This window comes from Rhinoraja longicauda, chromosome 3 (genome assembly GCF_053455715.1).
Source record: "Rhinoraja longicauda isolate Sanriku21f chromosome 3, sRhiLon1.1, whole genome shotgun sequence".
Classification (NCBI taxonomy): domain Eukaryota; kingdom Metazoa; phylum Chordata; class Chondrichthyes; order Rajiformes; family Arhynchobatidae; genus Rhinoraja; species Rhinoraja longicauda.
The window spans coordinates 78,102,926-78,126,697 of record NC_135955.1 but is presented as its reverse complement, the minus strand read 5'-3'; positions in this window follow the sequence as shown (position 1 = coordinate 78,126,697).

Below are 23,772 nucleotides of genomic sequence, written 5' to 3'. Positions count from 1 at the left end.
TCCAAGTGAAGACGCTCATGTCTTGTAGATCTGTAAAATAAGGTCGCAACTTTTATATTCAGTTGAAGATAGATCACAAAATCCTGGACTAACTCAGCGGGGCAGGCACCATCTCTGGAGAGAAGGAATGGGTGACGTTTCGGGACGAGACCTTTCTTCAGACTCTATATTCTTCTTCTATATTCTATATTCAGTTCCCTGACTGATGAAAGCCAACATGCCAAACGCCTTCTTCATCACACTGTCTAGCTTTCAGGAACCATGTATTGTACTTCCAGATGCCTCTGTTCTGTAACACTCCCCACTGCCCTAATTTGACTTTCCAAACTAAAACATCTTATACTTATCTGAATTAAACTCTGTTTGCCATTCCTTGGCCCACCTGTCCAGCTGATCAAGATCCTGCTGTAATTCTTGTTAACCATCTTCACTGGCTACAATACCACCTATTTTAGCATCATCTCCATGCCTTATACATTCTCACCTAAATTGTTTATGTCTATTTCAAAAAGCAACCTTCTACACTACCATCAGTTTCCTCCCTTTAAGTCAATTATCTATCCGGTTAAGTAACTCTCCCTGAATGTACCTGTCCAAATGTCTTATACATGGTGTTATTGTACCTACTTCCACCATGTCCTTTGGCAGCTTGCATCCAGTTAACTAGCTCTCCCTGAATCTTGTGCAGTTTAATTTTCCAGTGCAGCATTCCAGGCAGCACCTTATCAAAGGCCTTGCTGAAGTCCATATAGATTATGTCTATGAACCCTGCCCTCATCAAGCGTCATTCGGTAATAATAGACACGTGGATTTTTCAGAACCTCAAGATGTTGCAAACCCAATGTAGTAATTATTATTTTTTAGAAATGTAGGTACTACAGTTAAGGAAGTTTATGCACAGCAGGGTGTCACGGCCAACAGCATGATCAAGGCCAATTAAACTCTTTTTGTTTGTGAGATGAGGAATAAATAATGGTCAGGTTACATGGAATAACCCCACCGGTGCACTACAAAATAGTGTCGTGGGATATTTTATGTCTAAAACAGCAGATAAAGTCTCAGTTCAATATCTCATCATCAGTGCAAATTTGAATGGTCTGAATTAGCACACAGGCTGCAAAGTCTCTAATAACCTTAAGTTTATGTGGGGTGGAATGAAAGAAATGTGTTGAACTCGTAAAGTTTGGAGTCAGTAAATGCACAGATAAGGGTTTCCACAGCAAAGGCAGCATCGGACAACCTCACACAGGTAGGACTACGCAGCTTTTGTGATGACATGTATATGTGGCGTGAAGCTCATTTCAGGGTCAAGTATGACACTGATGTTTCGAATAGTCTGGCTCTATGCGAGACATTTTCCAAGAAAAGAGACAGGGTCAGTGGCAAGGGAACAGAAGCTGCTATAATTTATAACAGTTATCTACACCACAAGATGAGATAAGATTATAGCCTTGTGAACGTTCCACACTATCAGTTTCTTGTAGAGATACATTGTGTAAAACATAGGGGTCATTTTATTCTGTTTTAGGCCACATATTTGGTGAAGTCAGGTCATAATGGAAAACTCATACTTACGATATAAAGTGCAGATGAAAAAGTAGCAATTATGATTCAGTAATTGAAAATTATAGGCAACCCACGGTTATTCCTTCTTCTCCCTGCTCCTTGCCGGCAGATGGTACAGAAGCCAGAAAGCACAGACACAAGGCTCAGGAGCAGTTCTTCCCCCCCGTTATCAAACTTCTGAATAGTCCTTCCATAAACTAGGGTATAGGTTGATTGACCTCTACCCAATGAGGACATCAGACTTTGCCTAAGGAATTGATGCACTACAACACTGAGAAAAATATTCATAGGTTCATAAGTTATAGGAGCCGACTTAGGCTATTCAGCACATCAAATCTACTCCACCATTCAATCAAGGCTGATCTATCTTTCCCTCTCAACCTCAACGGATAACAACCTGTCCCTAAATACCACCAAGACCAAGGAGCTGATCATCAACTTCCGTAGGTCACATAACGGGGAATATGCCCCGATCTCTATCAACGGGGACAGTGTGGAGAGAGTGTCCAGCTTCAAGTTTCTGGGCACTCACATTTCGGAGGACCTAACATGGTCCAATAACACTGCTGCGCTGGTCAAGAAGGCACAACAAAGACTGTTCTACTTAAGAACACTGAAAAAGTCTGGTCTACCCCAACAGCTGCTGACGACCTTCTACCGCTGCACCATAGAGAGCATCCTAACGCATGGCATCCCTGTGTGGTACCTCAGCTGCACGGAGGCAGAAAGGAAAGCTCTACAGTCCATAGAGCTCAGAGGGCCATCGGAACACAGCTACCAGACTTGGAGGGCATCTACAACACACGATTCCTCAGAAAAGCCACCAGCATCCACAAAGACTCTTCACACCCCTGCAACAGTCTGTTCGAACTCCTTCCATCGGGCAGACGATACAAGGCCTTCTACGCCCACACCTCCAGACTCAGGAACAGCTTCATCCCCAGGGCCATAGCTGCTATGAACCGGTCCTGCTGAGCCGGATGGCCACAACGCATAGATCAACTTGCACTTTACCCTGTCTAAAAACTGTTACAATTGTTTCGTTTCGTTGGGTTGCTGTTAATTACTTAAATTATTGCATCGTATGGGAGGCGCATTCCCAATCTCATTGTACCCCTGGGTACAATGACAATAAAGATATATTGTATTGTATTGTATTGTATTCTCCTGCCTGCTCTCCATAACCCCTGACACTTACTAATAAAGAATCTGTCATTCTCCGCCTTAAAAATATCCATTGGCTTGGTCTGTGGCTATGAATCCCACAGATTCACCACCTTCTAATTAAATAAATTCCTCCTCATCTCACATTATTTTATTCTGATGCTATGGCCACCGGTCCTAAACTCTCCAATTAGTGGAAACATCCTCTCCACATCCACTCTATCGAGGCCTTTCACTATTCAATAAGTTTCAATAAGGTTCCCCCTCATCCTTCTAAACTCCAGCGAGTACAGGCCCACTCATCTGTAAATATCTGTAAATAAAAGCATTAATTCTGTACTCTTCCCCTTTGCTCTATCTATTATACTGGAGCTTGGACTGATTGTATGTATGTATGGTCTATCTGATCTTTGGATAGCATGCAAAACAAAGCCTTTCACTGTACCTCAACGCTGGTGCTCTGCAAGGATGCATTCTCAGCCCCCTTCTTGTACACCCACGACTGTGCAGCCCTGTACAAATCTAATTCAATTTTCAAATTTGCAGACAACACCATCATTGTGGGTTGGATATCAAATAATGATGAGACGGAGTACATGAAGGAGATTGAGAACCTCGTGTCGAGACAACAACCTTTCTCTCAATGTCAGCAAGACAAAGGAGATATGATCGACTTCAGGAAGCGAAGCAGTATACATACCTCAGTCTTGTCTACCTCAGTTTTCATTGATGGTGCCGAAGTAGAGATGGTTGAAAACTTCAAATTCCCAGGAGTTAATATCACCAACAACTTCTCCTGGACCACCCATATTGAAGCAACGACCAAGAAAGCACACCAACGCCTATACTTCTTTAGAAGGTTTAGGAAGTACAGAATGTCCCCAACAACTCTCACCAACTTCTATAGATGCACCATCGAAAGCATTTTATCGGGATGCATTATAGCTTGGCTTGGGAAGAGCTCCATCCAAGACCGCAAGAAATTGCAGCGAATTGTAGATGCAGCCCAGACCATCACACAAACCAACCTCCTTCCATTGATTCCATTTATATCTCACATGCTGCCTTGGCAAGGCCAGCAGCATAATCAAAGATGATTACATCCTGGCCACTCCCTTTTCTCTCCTCTCCCATGGGGCAAAAGGTACAGAAGTGTGAAATCGCACACCTCCAGATTCAGGGACAGTTTCTTCCCAGTTGTTATCAGGCAACTGAATCATCCTACCACAACCAGAGAGCAGGCCTGAACTTCTATCTACCTCATTGGCGACCCTTGGATAACGTTTGATCGGACCTTACCGGTTTTACCTTGCACTAAACGTTATCATGTATCTATACACTGTAAATGGCTCGATTGTAATCAATCATGTATTGTCTTTCTGCTGACTGGTTAGCACATAACAAAAGCTTTTCACTGTACCTCGGTACACACAACAATAAACTAAACTGTACGTTGGCACATGTGGCAATAATAATGCTGAACATTTGATGACCTGGAGACAATGGAGATAAGAAGGCAAAGTGAACTGTAACTCCTGTCATGACTAAGGTCACAGGGGGCACAGTGGCACAACTAGTAGGACATCAGGCTCACAGCTCCACCATTCTAAGTATGAAAATATTTTGTTTAAATACTGTTGCTGTGATTTACTCACATTAACTATTGGCTTCCTTTGCTCTTTTGATTATGAGATATTAATTAAAACTTTATGTTTGAACTATGAAACACAGTCTAACAAATAGATAATGACCTAAAAGTTCTATCAATGTTATTATACCTATATAATAGTTTAAAATGAACTCAGTGGTTGAATGCCTTGGGAGTTCTCAGTGATGTCAAATGACGAACAATGCCTCTTCCGACTTTACTATAGATAGGCACATGGATATGCAGGGAATGGAGGAATTTGGATCACACGCAGGATGAGGAGATTAGTTTAATTTTGTATTATGTTCGGCATGGATATTGTGGACCAAAGGGCCTGTTCCATGCCCTGTCCGATTCTGTGTTCTATGTACTATTGAACTTATCAATGCCCCTTGTGATTTTATAAACCTTTACAAGGTGACCTCTCAGCCCCTAACACTCCTGGGGAAAAATAGACCCAACCTATCCAGCCTCGCCTTATAACTGCCAGGACTAGAGGGTGTGAGCTATAGGGAGAGGTTGAGTAGGCTAGGTCTCTATTCCATGGAGCATAGGAGGATGAGGGGAGATCTGATAGAGGTATACAAAATCATAATAATAATAATAATAATATTAAGCATTTATTTTATATAGCGCCTTATCAGGTGCTCAAAGCGCTTTACATAAACAATCAAACATAAAAACAAACAGACAAACTATCCTAACGGAGAAGCGGCAAATAAACAACGCCAGCGTCCTCTCACGTCAGGGTCCGGCAGTAGAGAACAAAAAGCACAGGACACACAGATACAATTTTTACACCATTTTTTACACAAACAGCCATCACAGTGATTGCTCTAGGCACACCCTCACTGTGATGGAAGGCAAAGTCTTATCTCCTCCTGATTTCTTCTCCCATGGTGCCACGAGGTGATCGAGGCTCCCAACTTTTTGAAGCCCCCACTGGGCGATGAAAAGTCCCAGGGCCGAGCCGAGCAGGCCGATGAAAGTCCTGAGCCCCCACCGGGCGATGGTAAGTCCCAGGGCCGAGCCGAGCAGGCCGATGAAGGTCCTGAGCCCCCACCGGGCGATGGAAAGTCCCAGGGCCAAGCCAAGCAGGCCGATGAAAGTCTTGAGCCCCCACCGGGCGATGGAAAGTGCTGCGGCCGAGCCACACAGGGCGATGAAGGGCCTGCGAGCGGGTTGATCATACCTCGCACTTCGGGGCGGTTGAAGCTGCTACGGCTGGAGCTCCCGAAAGCCAGTCGCCAGCCAGGGACCTGCGAACTCCCGATGTTGCGGTCTGCAGGGCCCACGGCCGAAGCCTCCGAGATGGTAAGTCCAGGCCCTGCGACCGGAGTTTTCAAGGTCGATCCCAGCTGGAGGCCGCCGACTCCACGATGTTAGGCCATAGCGCGAACGGAGATACGACACGGTAAAGGTCGCATCTCCGTTGAGGAGGAGATTTGAAAAAAGGTTTCCCCCAACCCCCCCCCACCACCCCCCCACATACACAGAGTTAAAAATAAAATAAAACATACAATTAAACGATGACAGACAAAAAACAAAAAAAAAGACAGAGAGACTGCCGGTGAGCCGCAGCTGCAGAACACAGCCACGCCCCTTTTTTTTTTGAGAGGAATAGATCGGGTAGATGCACAGAGTCTTTTACCCAGAGTAGGGGGATTGAGGACCAGAGGTTCAAAGTGAAGGGGAAAAGATTTAATAGGAATCCAAGCGGTAACTTTTTCACACTGAGGGTGGTGGGTGTATGGAACAAGCTGCCAGAGGAGGTAGTTGAGGCTAGAATTATCCCATCGTTTAAGAAACAGTCGGACAGGTACATGGATAGGACAGGTTTGGAGGGTTGTAGACCAAGCGCAGGCAAGTGGGACTAAGGTAGCTGGGACATTGTTGGCCGATGTGGGCGAGTTGGGCTGAAGGACCTGTTTCCACACTGTATCAATCTATGACTCTATGACTAACTCAAACCCTCCTGACCTGGCAACATTCTTGTAAATCTTCTCTGCACTCTTTCCAGAACACCGATATCCTTCCTATAGCAGGATGAAAGAAGGGTACACAGTTCTTCAAATGTGGCCTGAACAATGCCTTATATAATGGCAACATGACGTCCTAACTTCTGTACTCAACATTCTGACTGATGAAGGCAGGAATGTCAAACGACCTTTCACCACCATGTCTAACTGTGTCACCACCTTTATGGAAATATGCACCTGCACAGTTAGGTCTCTCAGTAGTACAGTACTCTCCAGAGCCTTACCATTTACTTTGCAAGTCCTGCCCTGATTTGTCTTACCAAAATGCAACACCTCATATTTATCTGAATTAAACTCCACCTGCCATTCCTTGGATGACTGACCCATTCATTCAAGATCCCATTTAATCTTATGAGGCCGCCTGGCAATATATTTAAATAAATACATTTGCTGACCATCGGGTAGCTAGACAAAGGCGTTCAACTCAATCGTTGAGGTATTGCCACACACCATGTTCTCAACAGCAGAAGATGCTTGTAGTCGAGAAGCAGCCAGCAAATCCATCCCTCCCATCTCTCAAACGCTACTTCACATATTCACATTGCATATGAATCAGACATTTGGAACCTAGGGAGGACCTGTATATCCTTGTCAAATACGTACTTCTGAGCCGACAGTAACTTTTCAAACATTTTGATATGCAATTTATGGGTAAAGTATTCTTTTCCATTTGGTTTATTTTCCTTGTGAGTTCTAAGGGAGAACAAAATTATTAATGCCATCTGCATAATGTTGTCATAACATAACACATCTAATTCAAATGCAGATTGAAGAAACAAACCAAATCCACTAATCCTCAACGAGTCAATCTTTGGGCAATAGTTTGGAGATTTGAAGTCTTTGAATTGAATCAATTGCTAAGATTTGGAATGTGCACGAAAATGTGTTGCTGATGTTTGTGGTGACGCCAGTTGGACATTCATTTGACCACCATTTCATTAGATGTGTTTAATGGTCCAAATCTTCTGTTTAGTTCTTTCTTCTGCCCATCCTATTAATCAAAATTGGCCTTTGGTCTGTAGAAACCAGGGAAAATTAATAAGAATCATGCAACACAATGCAACAGTTATTTTAGTTTTGGATTACAGAAATAAACATGAAATTGACAAGCAATTCATTGGCTTGCAGTTTTAAGCTAGCTGATTGGCATGTTGCTAAATACCATGTCACAGAAAAGCAATGTGCTCCTTCCATGAAAATGAGGAGGTGGAGAAAAAATTGATGAAAGACCTTCAAGATTCATCTCCTAAAATATTCTTTAAATTGAAGCATTACGGGGAAATAATTAACATCAATTTTTATTTGCATTCAAATTCGGCAATGTCAAAAACTGCATGACGTGCTTAGAATTTAAGGAAAAAGTATATTTTGTGCATTGCATATATTTGAAAAAGTATTTTTAAATAATCAAAAATGCTTTGTTTCAATTGGTGGAATTAATATATGTTTCTCCTTTCTTATTGTAAAGAAACGTGGCTTGGTTTTCTATGAGATTGCACAATCTGTTTCATTCCAACCTGCATTTCTGGGTCACTGGAGACATTTAAACTGCAGATATAATTAACAGCTATTTTTAAACAGCGAAAAATGGAGCACTGGTGAGGTACAAAAGCATTAGAATTGCCCCAGATTCACTATTCAATAGGACACATCACAGCAATATGCTGTAAGATCAAAGTCTGCACAGAAAAAAGAGACAGGCTGATCAGTGGGGATAAATTGTTCCCATTATAGTGGTGTAAGAATAGAGTTCTTTCAATTGAAACAATTTAATAACTGCATTCATTACTGTGGTGTCCATTCGTTTTCTGAGCAGTTTTGCATAACTGTAGAGCAGGTTCAATTGAGCTTATTCTCCTGAAATTAAGATGTGCAGTCTTTGACATTCAACAATTAACCAGTAATAGCAAGCAATGTAGTTGTCTTCAGAAGCCCTTGGAAGCAGTTTGGTTTTCATGCCGCTAATTATGTCAGATGCGAAAGTTGTTTCTTTTTTTTTAACAGGGAAATTATATTCTTTTAATTATTCTGATCTCATTTTCCTGTTAGGTCCATACCAGCCCTGCTGAATTTTTTTTTTCCGAAAAAAAATAAATAAATAAATTCATTGGGCAAGTAACTGAATACAACAGTGTATTAAATACTTAATTGCCTTCAAAAAGAAGATAAGATCACAGTCATTTTGCATGCACATTCACAGGGGAAAATGTAGTGTTAAACAGAGTAGACTTTTTTTTGTGAAGCTTCATTTTAGAACAACGTCCTTCTTTAATTTGAGTTTCCCTCAGTTCCACAGCCAACATGCTCTCAAAACCTCATTGGCTTTTTCAATAATATTTTGTATCGAGCATTAACTTTTTCCATGCAGTATCTTTCAATCAATCAATAAAATCAATCAACTAGGAGGGTGCATGGGGACTGCTGCTTGGCTGGCCTGCCTTTGTTTTTTCTCTCAGGGCAGTATTTCCACCATATGAAAAGCAATTTCATAACTTTGTTTATGAAAAGAATATATTCTAATATTCTTTGTCATTTTAATTAATGCCAATCATGACAATGGGTTAGAATGGTTTTGCTGCAAATGTAATGCCACTCAAATCCCCCAAAACTTGGCTGCCTGGAAAAGTGTTACTTTTATTCTTCTTACACAACCAACGAACGACTCAAATGGCTTAAGTATCAAAATAGCCGTCCTTCCAACAGCAGAGTGTGAAAAAATCTTTCAGTAAAGCCTAGGGACAAATTCAAAATGACTGAGTAGCCCTATATTTTTTTCCCAGTGACCACACTGTGGACAGCCACGTAGAATGCCTTTAGAGAAAGGATGACCTTTGTGCTCCAGCGGGGTAACCTATGGCAATGTCCATGACCACAAAGTCTTGGTTGGCTTCAATTTCCTAGGAGAATGACAACCATGAAGGAGGGATTCAGACACCCCATTGATGGCAACATTTTATCCTTGCATAGTTCAGTGGCCTCGTGAGGACATGCTCATCAGCAATGACATATATTGAGAAGCGCAGGTTACCATCCATGCCAATCTCAGTTTTGTCTTATCAAGAAGCCTTGAGAAAAGTTTTGCAAGCACTGATTTTAAAGATAAGAAGATTATAATGGCCTCAGGATAGAAAAAAAATGATACTAATGCCTGTATATTAAGGTTCATCAGAGACACAGTTGGTCAGTCTTGTGCATCCTTTGCATCTCGCTAATTGGCTGAAACTGCTTCACACCATTGTTATTCTTTCAGCATAGAGAACCCTTAGAAAGAGGACAGAGACACAGCACACATGCAAAGTATTTTGGGTCACAAATAGTAGCTAAAAAAGAACAAAAATGCTTTGAGTGCAAAAGGCACAGACAACCAAATAGAAGAAAAAAGATTATACTGGAAGTCACCCTTCCATTAATAATTGTGCAGAAACAAACCTATCAGTTTTAGTGAAGTATAGCAAATTAAATATAATCACCTAGGACTAAAGAGCTAAAGCAAATAGGCGTTCCTTGGTCATAAATCTGTGTCATCAGGTTTGGCTGTGTGCAACTACAATGCTCCCCGGAAACTTAATTAAGTAACTGTGGTAACACCTGTCTTTTTGACTGCAGTTCCTATATTCTTCATCCTGCAGGTTCACACAGACTAGCATGTATTCCACAATCTACGGTGCTGCATTTGACTACAGCAGTATGCAGCAACGTTTAATAATTTTGCTAACCTTCTCTAGACCCAAGTCTAATTATTTAGTCTGAAGTCAGAAAAATGGTCCCAACCTTAAACATCACCTATCCATGCCCTCCATAGTTGCTGCCTGACCCACTGAGTTACTCCTGCACTTTGTGTCTCTAATTATTCAAAACATTGCTTTAAAGTGTAAAAAAAAAATAGCATTGCTGATTGGAGACCTTCATTGCTTTATTGTGTAAGAAAGAACTGCAGATGCTGGTTTAAATTGAAGATCAGTCTGAAGAAGGGTTTCGACCCGAAACGTCACCCATTCCTTTGCTCCAGAGATGCTGCCTGTCCCGCTGAGTTAATCCATCATTGTGTGTCTACCTTCATTATTTTATTGCTCATTGCAGCAATTGAAACTCATGCAATGTCATCATAAATCATGATTACATGACATAGCCTGAATTTCTAGCAAGTCAGCAATTCTACTTATTTTTTCAGTAAGTATCTTTACCATACTTGGCAGCTGTTATGGTACATTGATATCCATGCTGGTGGCATCAGTTTCTATTGTATGGCATCTTTGTAGGTGCCTTTAAATTCCTAGTAGAGGTTCTGAAATTTATTAAAACTGGCAAGCTGAAAGAGAAATCCCTTTGTGTCTTGTGGAGTGGTTGTTAGTTCCACTTATCACCTCTCTGTGATATCTTAGCTGCGAACAGCTAAATGTGTAAAATTACAGGTTGGAAATCATGTACGAACGCATTGTATCTACATTGCTATCTACATATTATTCTCATTTTAAGGCTTTATTACTAATAGGACAATTTTGAAGCAGGTCCCATAACTGGCCCTCCAATTAGGTTACTGTAATAAATATGCACAACATAGGTCACTGTTTCATTCTGACACTTCATGCAAGCGTGCAACCTACACCCACTTGAAAAACTAAGGACAGCCACACTGCCTCCTATTACTGGTTAATTTTCGAATGTCAAATTCTGTTAATGCGCTGACAACATTGGCATTTAAAACAGTTCAAATTGAGCTGTTGAATCAAATGCTCTGCTCCACTTAATCGGCAACATGTAAATGAGTCATTTCAAAAACCCAGGCTGTTTAAGTTGTATTCAGAACTCATACAGGGGAAAATGTTACACATCAGCTATCTTAAGCTTGTGCGCTTCATTCAATTATTGAACAGACAAATTTAATACAGCTGAACATGAATTTGCATCAGGTCCAGTGTATCTGTATGATACTATCCTTAATTATATTTTATAGGGAATGTTATTTTCAATATATAATTACCACGTTTATCTATTTAATTAATGTAAATCCACAATCTGCACTCCTGAAACTTGAGAATATTGTCTAAGACAACACCAGTGCAATACTGAGTGTGCGCTGCACAGACAGATTGAATCAGACTTTTGAATGAGATATTAAACCAAGGTTAAGCACTGATATTAAGCATTGCCTAGAAATCATCCATAGGTTGAAGCTTTAAATAGTCTTTAATAATGTCAGTACAGTGCATTCTATCTCTAAAATTCAAACGCATTCAACTAAATGTCTTTAACACTAGTGACTGGGTACGAATTTCCAGGCACATTTGTCCTCTTAGAGAGATGTAACAGATTTTACTGCACAATTTGAATAAGAACAAAAGAGCACTAGCATCACGGTGTCCCATGCTTATCCCTCAATCAATGGATAAAATAGTTGCACTAGTCATTTCTTTCTTTGCTTTTTTTGCTACTCTGTGTACAAACATCTGCCCTACTTCCTACATTACACAAATGATTTCACTTAAAATATTTTCCATTGATTGAAATGCCCTGAACTTGTGAAAACTGTTCATTATTTTTTCTTTCCTTAATTCAGTCAAACACTGGGCAATGCAATAAGCGATACAGTTTGGAAAAATTTGTGGTCAATAATTAAATCGTATTTGTATTCACCATTGCTCTGAGGACCCTTGACAATCACATTTGTTTGCTATGGCCTTTACTTGTTTTATCTAACATAATCCATATCTAGTTTAAGACATATAGCTTAAGCAGTAATTGAAACATTTTCCTGCTTGTCCTGTCATGATGCAAACATTTTGATCAGAAAGGGCGGCACGGTGGCGCAGCGATAGAGTTGCTGCCTTATAGTGCTTGCAGCGCCGGAGACCCGGGTTCTCCCCGTGACCTGCGTGGGTTTTCTCCGAGATCTTTGGTTTCCTCCCACACTCCAAATACGAACAGGTATGTAGGTTCATTATCTTGGTATATGTGTAAATTGTCCCTAGTGTGTGTAGGATAGTGTTAGTGTGAAGGGATTGCTGGTCGGCATGGACTCAGTGGGCCAAAGGGCCTGTTTCCGCACTGTATCTCTAAACTAAACGAAAACCTATGGTTAAGGAAAATCCAATATTTGTAAATTACTCCAACCTCTAAACAGTCAGTGGGAGTCCCAAAGCAAAATAAAGAGACAGGCTAGAAAAAATTTAAATAGGAAACATAGATTAAACAAGGCAAGTTTTTTTTTTATACCCAGAATGTCAAAATTAAAGGTGTTGGGAGACTTAAAGAAAGAATTTAAATGAGCAGTCAAAAAGTATATTGTCCATTCAGCCCCTCAGGTCTGCTTGATCTTTCAATATGATCAATTTTTTTACTCAACACCACTTTCTTGCCCTTACCCCATATCCCCTGATTGCTCTAAGCATAAATATAAAGTGCTAGTTGGTGGATCTCCGTCACAAAGGAATAGAAAGAAGTTTCAATTATAATTCATTCATCTGAACATTAAGCATAAAAAGCTGGATCCTGATATATTCTGCCACACTCGTTTAAATCTATCTTCCATATCCCTCAAAGCCAACTGCGTCTAAGTGACACTCCTGCATAACCATCAAGAAACTGCAATGAATACTATATCAGGGTGTCCACGTTCAGGGATTCCACCCACAACTCTAAGATTACGATCAATTACTCACTCAACAGCTCTCATTCACATGCTTAGATAGATTGCTACCATTTTATCAAGCGCTGCCTAGGACCCACAATCTTTTTTATTTGAAACCATTTTATTTGTTTGTAAATAAAGCAAGTTAGAAAGAAGGTTAGCTAACATAAAGTTGATAATTGGTCCTATTACCTTTACAGATGATTATTTAATTATCCACATGAACTCATCTTTGCTTCTCTGGAAGAATTTCTCTGTGACAGGTTTGTTAAGGTTATCAAGTCATAGCTATAATTACAAAGGAAGGAGCTTTTCTTCTTTGGAGCATATCATCCTTGAAAACCTTTTGTGATCATAGCACAGCGACAGAGTTCAGCATTCATTTATTCAATCCATGTTTTGTAAAAAATAAAAACATTTTTCTTTAAAACTTTAAGGAATGATTGTAATAATGAGATAAAGGTTAAAGGACCACTAGCATTGGAATTGGAAATTTAACACTTTTGACTCTGCTCTGCTGGAAAAATGTGAATGCAGTGGGAGATTGCATTTGAGACCAACGTTGACTGAAACAATTTGATCCAAGGGAAGGCAGCTAGTGGATCAAGACAGATAAAGATTTACCATTAAAATTCATTTTAATAGAATCATCACAGGTCTTATCAACTCCAGTGTTTGTTGTTGAAATGTGAGCTGATTCTACAGATGTGCACAGCAATTTGTTTTGTATTTTACATCATGATTAGTGATACATTAATAAGACCGTTATGAAGCACTTTTAACTTATTTTCCCCTTTCCTTCCGTCTGCTTATCATCATATCATTGACAATCTCTAGAATACCTTGTACAGAGCAACTACAATTCTGAAAAATGTAATTACTCTGTAAGTGCAAATGCTCACTTCACAAGCAAGTGACTTGATTTGCCTCTGCAATTAAATTAATGCAGAATAACAGATGACGTGTAGTAAGTTATAACACTGTAAATCAATCAAAGGATTGGATGAGGTCATCATATGTGGCAAGAGGCTTGATTGCTGTATGAAGACCTGCAGGATCCACGGAATAAATGATTGCTTTACACTAGCAGCACTTAACTCATTGCTGCTCTGCATTTCCCAAACTCTACCGGCACGGTGGCGCAGCAGTAGAGTTGCTGCCTTACAGCGAATGCAACGCCAGAGACTCAGGTTCGATCCTGACTACGGGCGCCGTCTGTACGGAGTTTGTACGTTCTCCCCGTGACCTGCGTGGGTTTTCTCCGAGATCTTTGGTTTCCTCCCACACTCCAAAGACATACAGGTATGTAGGTTAATTGACTGGGTAAATGTAAAAATTGTCCCTAGTGTGTGTAGGATAGTGTTAATATGTGGGGATTGCTGGACGGCGCGGACTCGGTGGGCCGAAGGGCCTGTTTCCACGCTGTATCTCCAAATCCAAATCCAAATAAAACCTTGGTACCTAATTTTATTGTTACCAGGGATGACTTTTGTTTTCAGTTGGTCTCAACAGTCAGAGCCACATTGATCACACATCCTATTTGTTCTGAGTAGGTTCTACTAAGCTTTTGATCCTTGATCGGACTTTGCTGGCACTACCTTGCACTAAACGTTATTCCCTTATCATGTATCCATATTCTGTAATGGCTTGATTGCAATCATGTATTGCCTTTCCGCTGACTGGTTAGCACGCAACAAAATCTTTTTACTGTACCTCTGTACACGTGACAATAAACTAAACTGTAAACTCCTTAAATCTCTGCCAGTCATATCCTGCCAGTGAAGAAGGGACAGCACAACCTGTAACACGAAGAGATGCAGAGTGATTCTGAGACATTGATGTTCTAGTGAAGTAGCAACTGACCCGGCTCAGTAGTAAGGTCACAGGGTTAAAACAAAGCTGTTGAAATAAGCTTGTCAAGCTATTACAGTGCAGCCTAATGATAGTGCACACAACAGCCATAATGTTCCACTGGTGGATAATGATTTCATTCACAGGGGCATCCCCAGCAATGTCAAGTTTCAGGAGTGTTCTGTGACGACATCCAATGTCAGAAAAGGGAGAGAATTCCGTCACAATCCCGATGTAAGCTTCATCTGTAACGCAGTGGAACTGAATTTCAGGAAGTTAATTTTTTCACATTCAGTAGCAGCTTGGTGTTTTATAACTACACTAGACCAAGTGGACCCGTTGGGCCGAAACCACTCCTGCATTGGTGCAGCACCCTCTCCTCCGCCACTCCCCCTCCCCTCTTCCCACCCTCCCCTCCTTCCCCGCTCTCCCTCCCCCTCCCCTCCCCCTCTCCCCCTCCCCACCCATCCCTCCCCTCCTCCACTCCCCTCCTTCCCCCCGCCACTCCCCTCCCTCCCCACCACCCCGCCCCACCCTCCCCCCCACTCCCTCCTCCCTCCCCCTCCCCCTCCCCTCCCCTTCCCCACCACCTCCCTCACCCACCCCCACCCCTCTCCCCCTCCCCCCTCCACCCCCACCCTCCCCCTCCACCCACTCCCTCCCCTCCCTCCCCCACCAACCCCCCACCCCATCCTTCCCCACCCCCCTCCTCCCTCCCCCTCATCCACTCCCACCCTCTCCCCCTCCCACCGCCACTCCCCCCTCCTTCCCCCTCCCTCCCCCTCCCCTCCCTCCCCCACTCCCCCCTCCCTCCCCCACTCCCCCCTCCCTCCCCCACTCACCCCTCCCCCTCCCACCCCCGCTTCCTCCCCACCTCCCCCCTCCCTCCCACCCCCGCTTCCTCCCATATTAACAGAACAACAGTCAGGGAAACATTTGTAAAAGGTATAGAATTCCTAAATGCTATCAAGAAAACTTTTTTTAGTTAGCCCAACAAGAGGAGGTGAGATTTAAGATTTTGTTTCAGAGAATAAAGCTTGGCAGATGGAAAAAGTATCAGTGCAAAAGCAATTTTACTTTAATTCAGCAAAAGTGGTCTGAAAAGAGCTACTTTATGGTAAATAAACCATGGAGCTGTTGGAGATAATCAAAAAGATTTAAGGGGGCAAGGTAAACAAAGCAAAAAAGGTGGCACTTCCAAATCTAGAGCTCTTTGGATAGCAAGTTACATCCATGGTAGGATACAACAAAATAAGGAAATTAATGCCAGACATCTAGACTTTAAAAGAGTAAAAACTTTGGAAAAGCATAGAAAATATGGAAATGAAATTATAAAACAGAACAGGAAAGCAAATCACCACCACCTTCTCAATGGCCAATACTAATGGTTTTGCCTTCAATGCATAAATCCCCAAAATGAATCTAAGAAAAAACTCCATCTTGTCTTTGCTGACCTAGATGTCCATCTACACTAGTCCCATTTTTATACAGACCAAACTAATAAGGATGGCAGGTTTCCCTCCATGATGGACAATGGGTTTTCTGAAAATTAGCAACTAACCTTATTAAAAAATAAGGGGGGAGGGCAGGGAGGAGGGGGAGGGGGGGAGGGGGAGGGGGAGGGGGGGAGGGGGAGGGGGATGGGGGGGGCATAGGAGCGGAGAGGGGGAGGAGAGGGTGCTGCGCCAATGCAGGAGAGGTTTGGGTCCAACGGGTCCACTAGGTCTATTTAATTTTAATTAAATTAAATGTATTATTATTGTTATAATAACACTAACTGCATCACCATTCCTAGCAGGGCATTCCAGACACCCACCATAAAAATGTGTAAAATATCACTGCAGAGTTGTATGTAATTTAGAGACATAATTTTCACTAGAATTTTCAAGGTTTGAGTAGCTCGACTGTTTCTAGTTTTTTTTTCATTATGGAAGGTCTGTCACCCCTCTCCCTTGCCCTCAACGTGTCGTGGATGAAGGGATTAATAGTACCATTAGCAAATTTGCCGATGATACAAAGCTGGGTGGTAGTGTGAACTGTGAGGAAGATGCTATGAGGTTGCAGGGTGACTTGGACAGGTTGTGTGAGTGGGCGGATGCATGGCAGATGCAGTTTAATGTGGATAAGTGTGAGGTTATCCACTTTGGTGGTAAGAATAGGAAGGCAGAGTATTATCTGAATGGTGTCAGGTTAGGAACAGGGGACGTACAACGAGATCTGGGTGTCCTAGTGCATCAGTCACTGAAAGGAAGCATGCAGGTACAGCAGGCAGTGAAGAAAGCCAATGGAATGTTGGCCTTCATAACAAGAGGAGTTGAGTATAGGAGTAAAGAGGTCCTTCTGCAGTTGTACAGGGCCCTAGTGAGACCGCACCTGGAGTACTGTGTGCAGTTTTGGTCTCCAAATTTGAGGAAGGATATTCTTGCTATTGAGGGCGTGCAGCGTAGGTTTACTAGGTTAATTCCTGGAATGGCAGGACTATCATATGTTGAAAGACTGGAGCGACTAGGCTTGTATACACTGGAATTTAGAAGGATGAGAGGAGATCTTATCGAAACGTATAAGATTATTAGGGGGTTGAACACGTTAGAGGCAGGAAACATGTTCCCAATGTTGGGGGAGTCCAGAACAAGGGGCCACAGTTTAAGAATAAGGGGTAGGCCATTTAGAACTGAGATGAGGAAAAACTTTTTCAGTCAGAGAGTTGTGAATCTGTGGAATTCTCTGCCTCAGAAGGCAGAGGAGGCCAATTCTCTGAATGCATTCAAGAGAGAGCTGGATAGAGCTCTTAAGGATGGCGGAGTCAGGGGGTATGGGGAGAAGGCAGGAATGGGGTACTGATTGAGAATGATCAGCCATGATCACATTGAATGGCGGTGCTGGCTCGAAGGGCCGAATGGCCTCCACCTGCACCTATTGTCTATTGTCTATTGTCTATCATTCCTACTGTTGCCTCTCATCATAACACGATGTTGGCATCCACTTCCCATCTCTTGCAAGCTTTTCTTTATGTGTAGGAAGGAACTGCAGATGCTGGTTTAAACCAAAGATAGACACAAAAAGCTGGAGTAACTCAGCGGGACAGGCAGTATCTCTGGAGAGAAGGAATGGGTGATATTTTGGGTCGAGACCCTTCTTCAGAAGATTCTTTAATTTGGACTTGAAGGCTTCATGTTTGCTGGGTTTCTTTCTGTTTCATTCTATTAGCATTTGCTGTACCTTGTCTCTTCTTTGAAACAAGAGATGCTTCAAGTAAATAATTTTATCCTGCATTTTATCCTTAACCATATCCCTGTATGATCATTGCGTTGTTATATTCAATACATGAGGACATTTAATTTCTCCCTTTTACCTGCATATGTACTACTGTCACACTTGCAGGTATCGGCACACTTTAAATTCTTCAAGATCAGCAAAATCTGTTAAGAATGATAGTAGCTGATGTTAAATTGGTACATTATTGCTCTCAGAATAATTGATTAAGTTGATAAATCAGTAAAAGACTAACATACCTGCATTGAACAAAATGTCCCTTCCTTCCAACTAGACCAGCTGGTGTAATAAATCTTACAGCTGCACAATCCCCTCTTCCAAAACTCAGGAGACCTTTTAGACCACAGTTCTGCTACCCATCATTTCTTTCCTTGCCAGCTTCCACAGCTTTGACTTTCCCAGTCCTGAATCCAAGCCCATGCCTTCAGCATTCCAGATTTGGCCTCCCATATAACACCCCTACTTCCAATCCAACATCAAGGCAGCTGTCCCTTGGCCAGGTTCCCTGGAATTTCTTTCCTTAACTTCTCCCAAATAACCTCTTTTCAAGTCTACAAGCCTTTCTCACAATTAGTCTTGTGACCTGGTTCTTTACAATTCTGCTGACATTTTCTAATACTAACCAGTATCTATTTCCCAATTGTGAATGACTTTAAAATATTTTCTCAAAGGCCGTTTCACAAATCTGATTTAGTGTTGTCATTGGTGATGGTGATGGTGTTAATTATGTTTCCAGCATCCTACAAATAGAAATGCATAAATTCTCCAAATGCTTAAATAATTGAGCATTGTAAAGAATAAAACTTGGCGGAAGATGAATAGTCATATGATGTTGTTAAGACTGTACTCTAACATTCTTATAAATTAATTCTCAATAAATGGTGTGAAATGTCGCCTCTCTTTTCCAAGCTTACTCCAGCTTTTTGTGTGTATCTTCGGTTTAAACCAGCATCTGCGGCTCCTTCCTGCACATTTTGTAACGTCGCCTGTCCATTCCCTCCACAGATGCTGCCTGACCTGTTGAGTTCCTCCAACATTTTGTGTTTTGCTCAAAATTGCAGCATCTGCATTTCCTTGTGTTTCCAGGATAATATCACCATCCAACATTATCAATGGGTTAAAAGATAAATTATTTCTTGTTTGTGTCTTAAGCAGGAATGAGTCATTGATCAGTTATGCAGTGGAAATAATTGCTCCCTGTTTTAAGTGGAGCTCAAATTAATGGGGTAATAAAAACACAAAAAGTACCCAGTATTGCTTAAGATTTTACTGGCAACATGCAAATTGTTATTTTATTACCTATTGGTGAAAAAATCATTTTGGCAGCTGTTAAGTCCAAAAGTAATGCAGAGCCATATTTTCACATTTTTGCTTCTCCTGCTATTCCCTGTACCAACATCACAGGATTCTTGCTGTTCACACATATCACACTGTGAACTTAACAATGCAGGAGCAAAGGAGCTTCTAATTGAAAAATATGTTAAATATTGAATAATCATAGCACATCTGGTAATCATTGCACAGTATAATTATTTGTACTCATAAGGCAGTTAAGTAATTAAGTGACTTGAATTGTGGCAGTCATTAAAAAGTTGAGATTATGCACAGCATAGAAAGATAATGTCATTTCTGTTAGACATATAAATCACTCGTCCAGGCTTTGAGCAGGTTAAAGAAATAGAAACTGTTTACTTATGTAATTGTTAAAGTAATTGTGAATTTGCACAAGCCTTTCCAATCATTACATCAAATATTTAATGGACCAACTAAACTGTCAATGTATTATTTTAATTATCGGTTCTGGATTTAAAGCAGTTTGCACTGTCGGGCGAGTTTGAACAAAATAAGTTACGCTTGAATCTATTAGGCTGATAAATCTGGAAAAAAAACAAAAGGAAAGTCTGAAATTCTTCCTATTTTCTGATGTCTTTCCTTCTCTTTAAGTCATAAGAATGTGACATTGTCGTATCCATGTATTCAATGTTTGTCACTAATAGGGTAGGGTTCATGGCAGGGGAACATGACAACTAAGCATAAAAAAGACTTGCACATGTACACTTTCCAGCAAAGCATTGAATAGTGATTTGAAGATTTTTTTCTTAGCTTCCTCTTTCTAGAGAAACTCTGACATCAACCAACCCATCTAACTCATGTTTTATATAACAATTCCCAACCCTGGTTTTCTCTCTCTTTCCTTGATTTGAACTTCAAAGCCAACCAATGTCTATTTTGTCAGGTAGTTCCGTCCTCTCCTCTTCCATTAATGGAAAGGCTATCTATGGATTTTTGCACTTCCAAGAGCAATGTCTTCAGTTTATTCATTTATACCCTCCTAAGCACCTGACTGCATTGATCCCAGGTATCTCAAGAATCCATTGGTGATGTTTATCCTACATCCTCATTCATGTAGCATTCCAGTTCTAGCCAATGAAACAAAAAGATAATTTTTAAACTATCTCTCTAATGACATAGAAATCAGATTGGGAATTCAGAGAAATCAGATTGGGAATTCAGGCTTCTTTACAGCACAGAAGGAATTCATTTAGACCATTACTCAACCAACACCTTTCACTCAGGTGAATGGTGTTGGTTGAGTAATGGTCTAAATGAATTTCTTCTATGCTGCATAGAAGCCTGAATTCCCAATCTGATTTCTCTGAGTTCCCAATCTGATTTCTAAGGTATCACAACATGCTGGAGTAACTCAGCAGGTCAGGTAGTGTCTAGGAGAGAGGGAAGAAGTCAGCATCTTGTGATACCTTCGATTTGTGCCAGCATCTGCAGTTATTTTCCTACACAATTTGATTTCTATGTCATTAAAGAGATAGTTATTAAAGAGATATGTCTTCCCTCAAAGAATTTAGTTTACAGATACAGCGTGGAAACAGGCCCTTTCGGCCCACCGGGTCCGCACCAACCAGCAACCCCCGCACATTAACACTATCCTATACCCATTCGGGACAATTTTTACATTTACTAAGCCAATTAACCTACATACCTGTAGGTCTTTGGAGTGTGGGAGGAAACCGAAGATCTCGGAGAAAAACCACGCAGGTCGTGGGGAGAACGTACAAACTCCGTACAGACAGCACCTGTAGTCGGGATTGAACCCGGGTCTCTGGCGCTGCATTCGCTGTAAGGCTGCAACTCTACCGGTGGGCTGAGGAAAGGCTGAAATAAGCATTTGAGGGAGCAGAGAATAAAGAGTTAAAGGATGAGGGGGGACCTCATTGAAACTGACTGAATAGTGAAAGGTTTGGACAGAGTGGATGTGGAGAGGATGTTTACATTAGTGGGAGAGGACCAGAGGTCATAGCCTCCATTAGAGGATCAGAGGTCATACCTCAATTAAAGGATGTTCCCTTCGGAAGGATATGAGGAGGAATTTGTTTAGTCAGAAGGTGGTGAATCTGTGGAATTATTTGCCACAGAAGACTGTGGAGGCCAAGTCAATGGATATGTATTAAGGCAGAGATAGATAGATTCTTGATTAGTACAGGTGTCTAGGATTATGGGGAGAAGGCAAGAGATAGATCAGTTAGGAGGAAGAGATAGATCAGTCATGATTGAATGGCACAGTAGACTTGATGGGCCAAATGGCCTAATTCTGCTCCTTATGTGCTTTTCTTTCAATTAATTATGAATTAAACCTGGTCACATAAAATTCCGGAAATTATTTACTAATTTTTTACCCCAAAGTTTAGAGGAGAGTTGGTTTAACCTGACAGCAAATCAGTGTTGCAAATGCAACTCAAACACCCAGGAATGAAGAATATTACAAAAAGTGGTGAACACTGCCAGGTCTATCACAGATATTGACCTCCCCATTATTGAAAGGATCTACAAGAGTTACTGTCTCAAAAAGGTAGCCAGCACAATCCTGGCAAAGATCTAAATTCACTCCTACCATCTGGAAGAAGGTATAGGATCCTGAAAACTGTAACATCCAGGTTCAGGAATAGCTTTTTTCCAACAATCATCATGCGACTAAACACTACAAACTTCAACTAAATACCGAACTATGAACTGTTTTGGTTGCTCTCGGGACTTTGTGCTTTGTTTTGTTTTTGCACGATATTGTTGAAGCAGGGTTGGAGGGAGTTAAATCTGCAAAAGCAATCTTTAGGTAAAATTGCAATGCAAACCCACCAATCCTGGTTTTAGTAGAGCATTTGTCAGGGAAGAATTGAGAAATCATGAAGAGAAAGATGGTTGGTAAAGTTGATCATTTACTGAAAGCGAAGATTAAGGCAGCTCCCTAAACCTCTAACACTCTGCTGAGAACAGATAATCATTGGATAGAACTGACAATGTATTCTCACAATTAAAGCTGCAAGTGTACAGGTGCAGAATAACTATTTCTAACCTTTTGTTTCCATTAGTTGTGTTGATTCTTACCTTAGCAAAGTTTGGAGAATGTTTTTTTTTTAGAATTGGTCGTAACTTTGGTATTAATTATGTGCATTTCTTGAAAATAATGCAAAATAATACTGCCTGTGATGGAAACTGAAGAGTAAACAGTAAGTGCTGGAAACACCTAACAGGCTGTACAGCATCTTCAGAGAAATAAAGAAACTTAATGTTTCAAGGACAGTCGCTATTTTATCAGGTTTGAACGTTTAGGCAGCTTCCCTCTCATACGAACATAAGATTTTGAAGCTGAACTAAGTCAAATGGCCCATCAAGCCTACTATAGGATTCAACACAGCCACGGTTAATCTGGTCTTTAGCCTCAAATCCTTTCTCCTGTTGGATCCTCATAACACTTGCTTCTCAGACATCCAAAACCGGAGTGTTTTCCTTTTGAAACCTATTGATTCCATGTTTACAGGGCATCTTAAAACCACATTCAAACAAATACTGCCCTAATACAAGCCCAATCGTGCTGAACCCACCTTTGCATTTCAGCTTTTCGGTCCAAGTTTGGAAAAGGCTGTGTTATCCTTGTGGTCCTGGTAAAAGCTAAATTGAGCATCAGTGAGTAGATTGTTGGTGTGTAATTGCCACTCGATAACACTGTCAATGACATTTTCCATCACATTGCTGATCATTGAGAATAGATTGATTGGGCAGTAATCGGCTGATTGGATTTGTCTTGCATTTTGTGAACTGCATATACCCGAGTAATTTTCTACATTGTCAGGTAGATGCTGTGTCCGTACTGGAAGAGTTTGGCTAAGGGCATAGCTGGTTAGGGAGCATAAATCTTCAGTACTATAGCTGAGACTTTGTCTGGTCCCATGGCCTTTGCTGTATCTGTGCTCACAGCAGTTTCGCAATGCCCATCGAGTGAACTGAATTGCACAGAGGCCTGCTTCTGCAATAGTGGGGATCTCAGAAAGAAGCTGTTCACACTTCTGGTTGAACATAGTTGTGAATAAGTCAGCCTTTAGCAATCATATGCTTTGCCCCATCATCATTGAGGAAGGGGATGTTCTTGGTGCCTTCTTCTCCTGTTCATTGTTTTATTGTCCACTGCCGTACAAGACCAGATGTGTTATGACTGCAGATCTTTGCGATAAGTTTAATCCATTTGCAGTGTACTGTCCCTGCTATTTGCATACATGTAATCTTGTACTGCAGGTTTACTGGCTGACAATCTC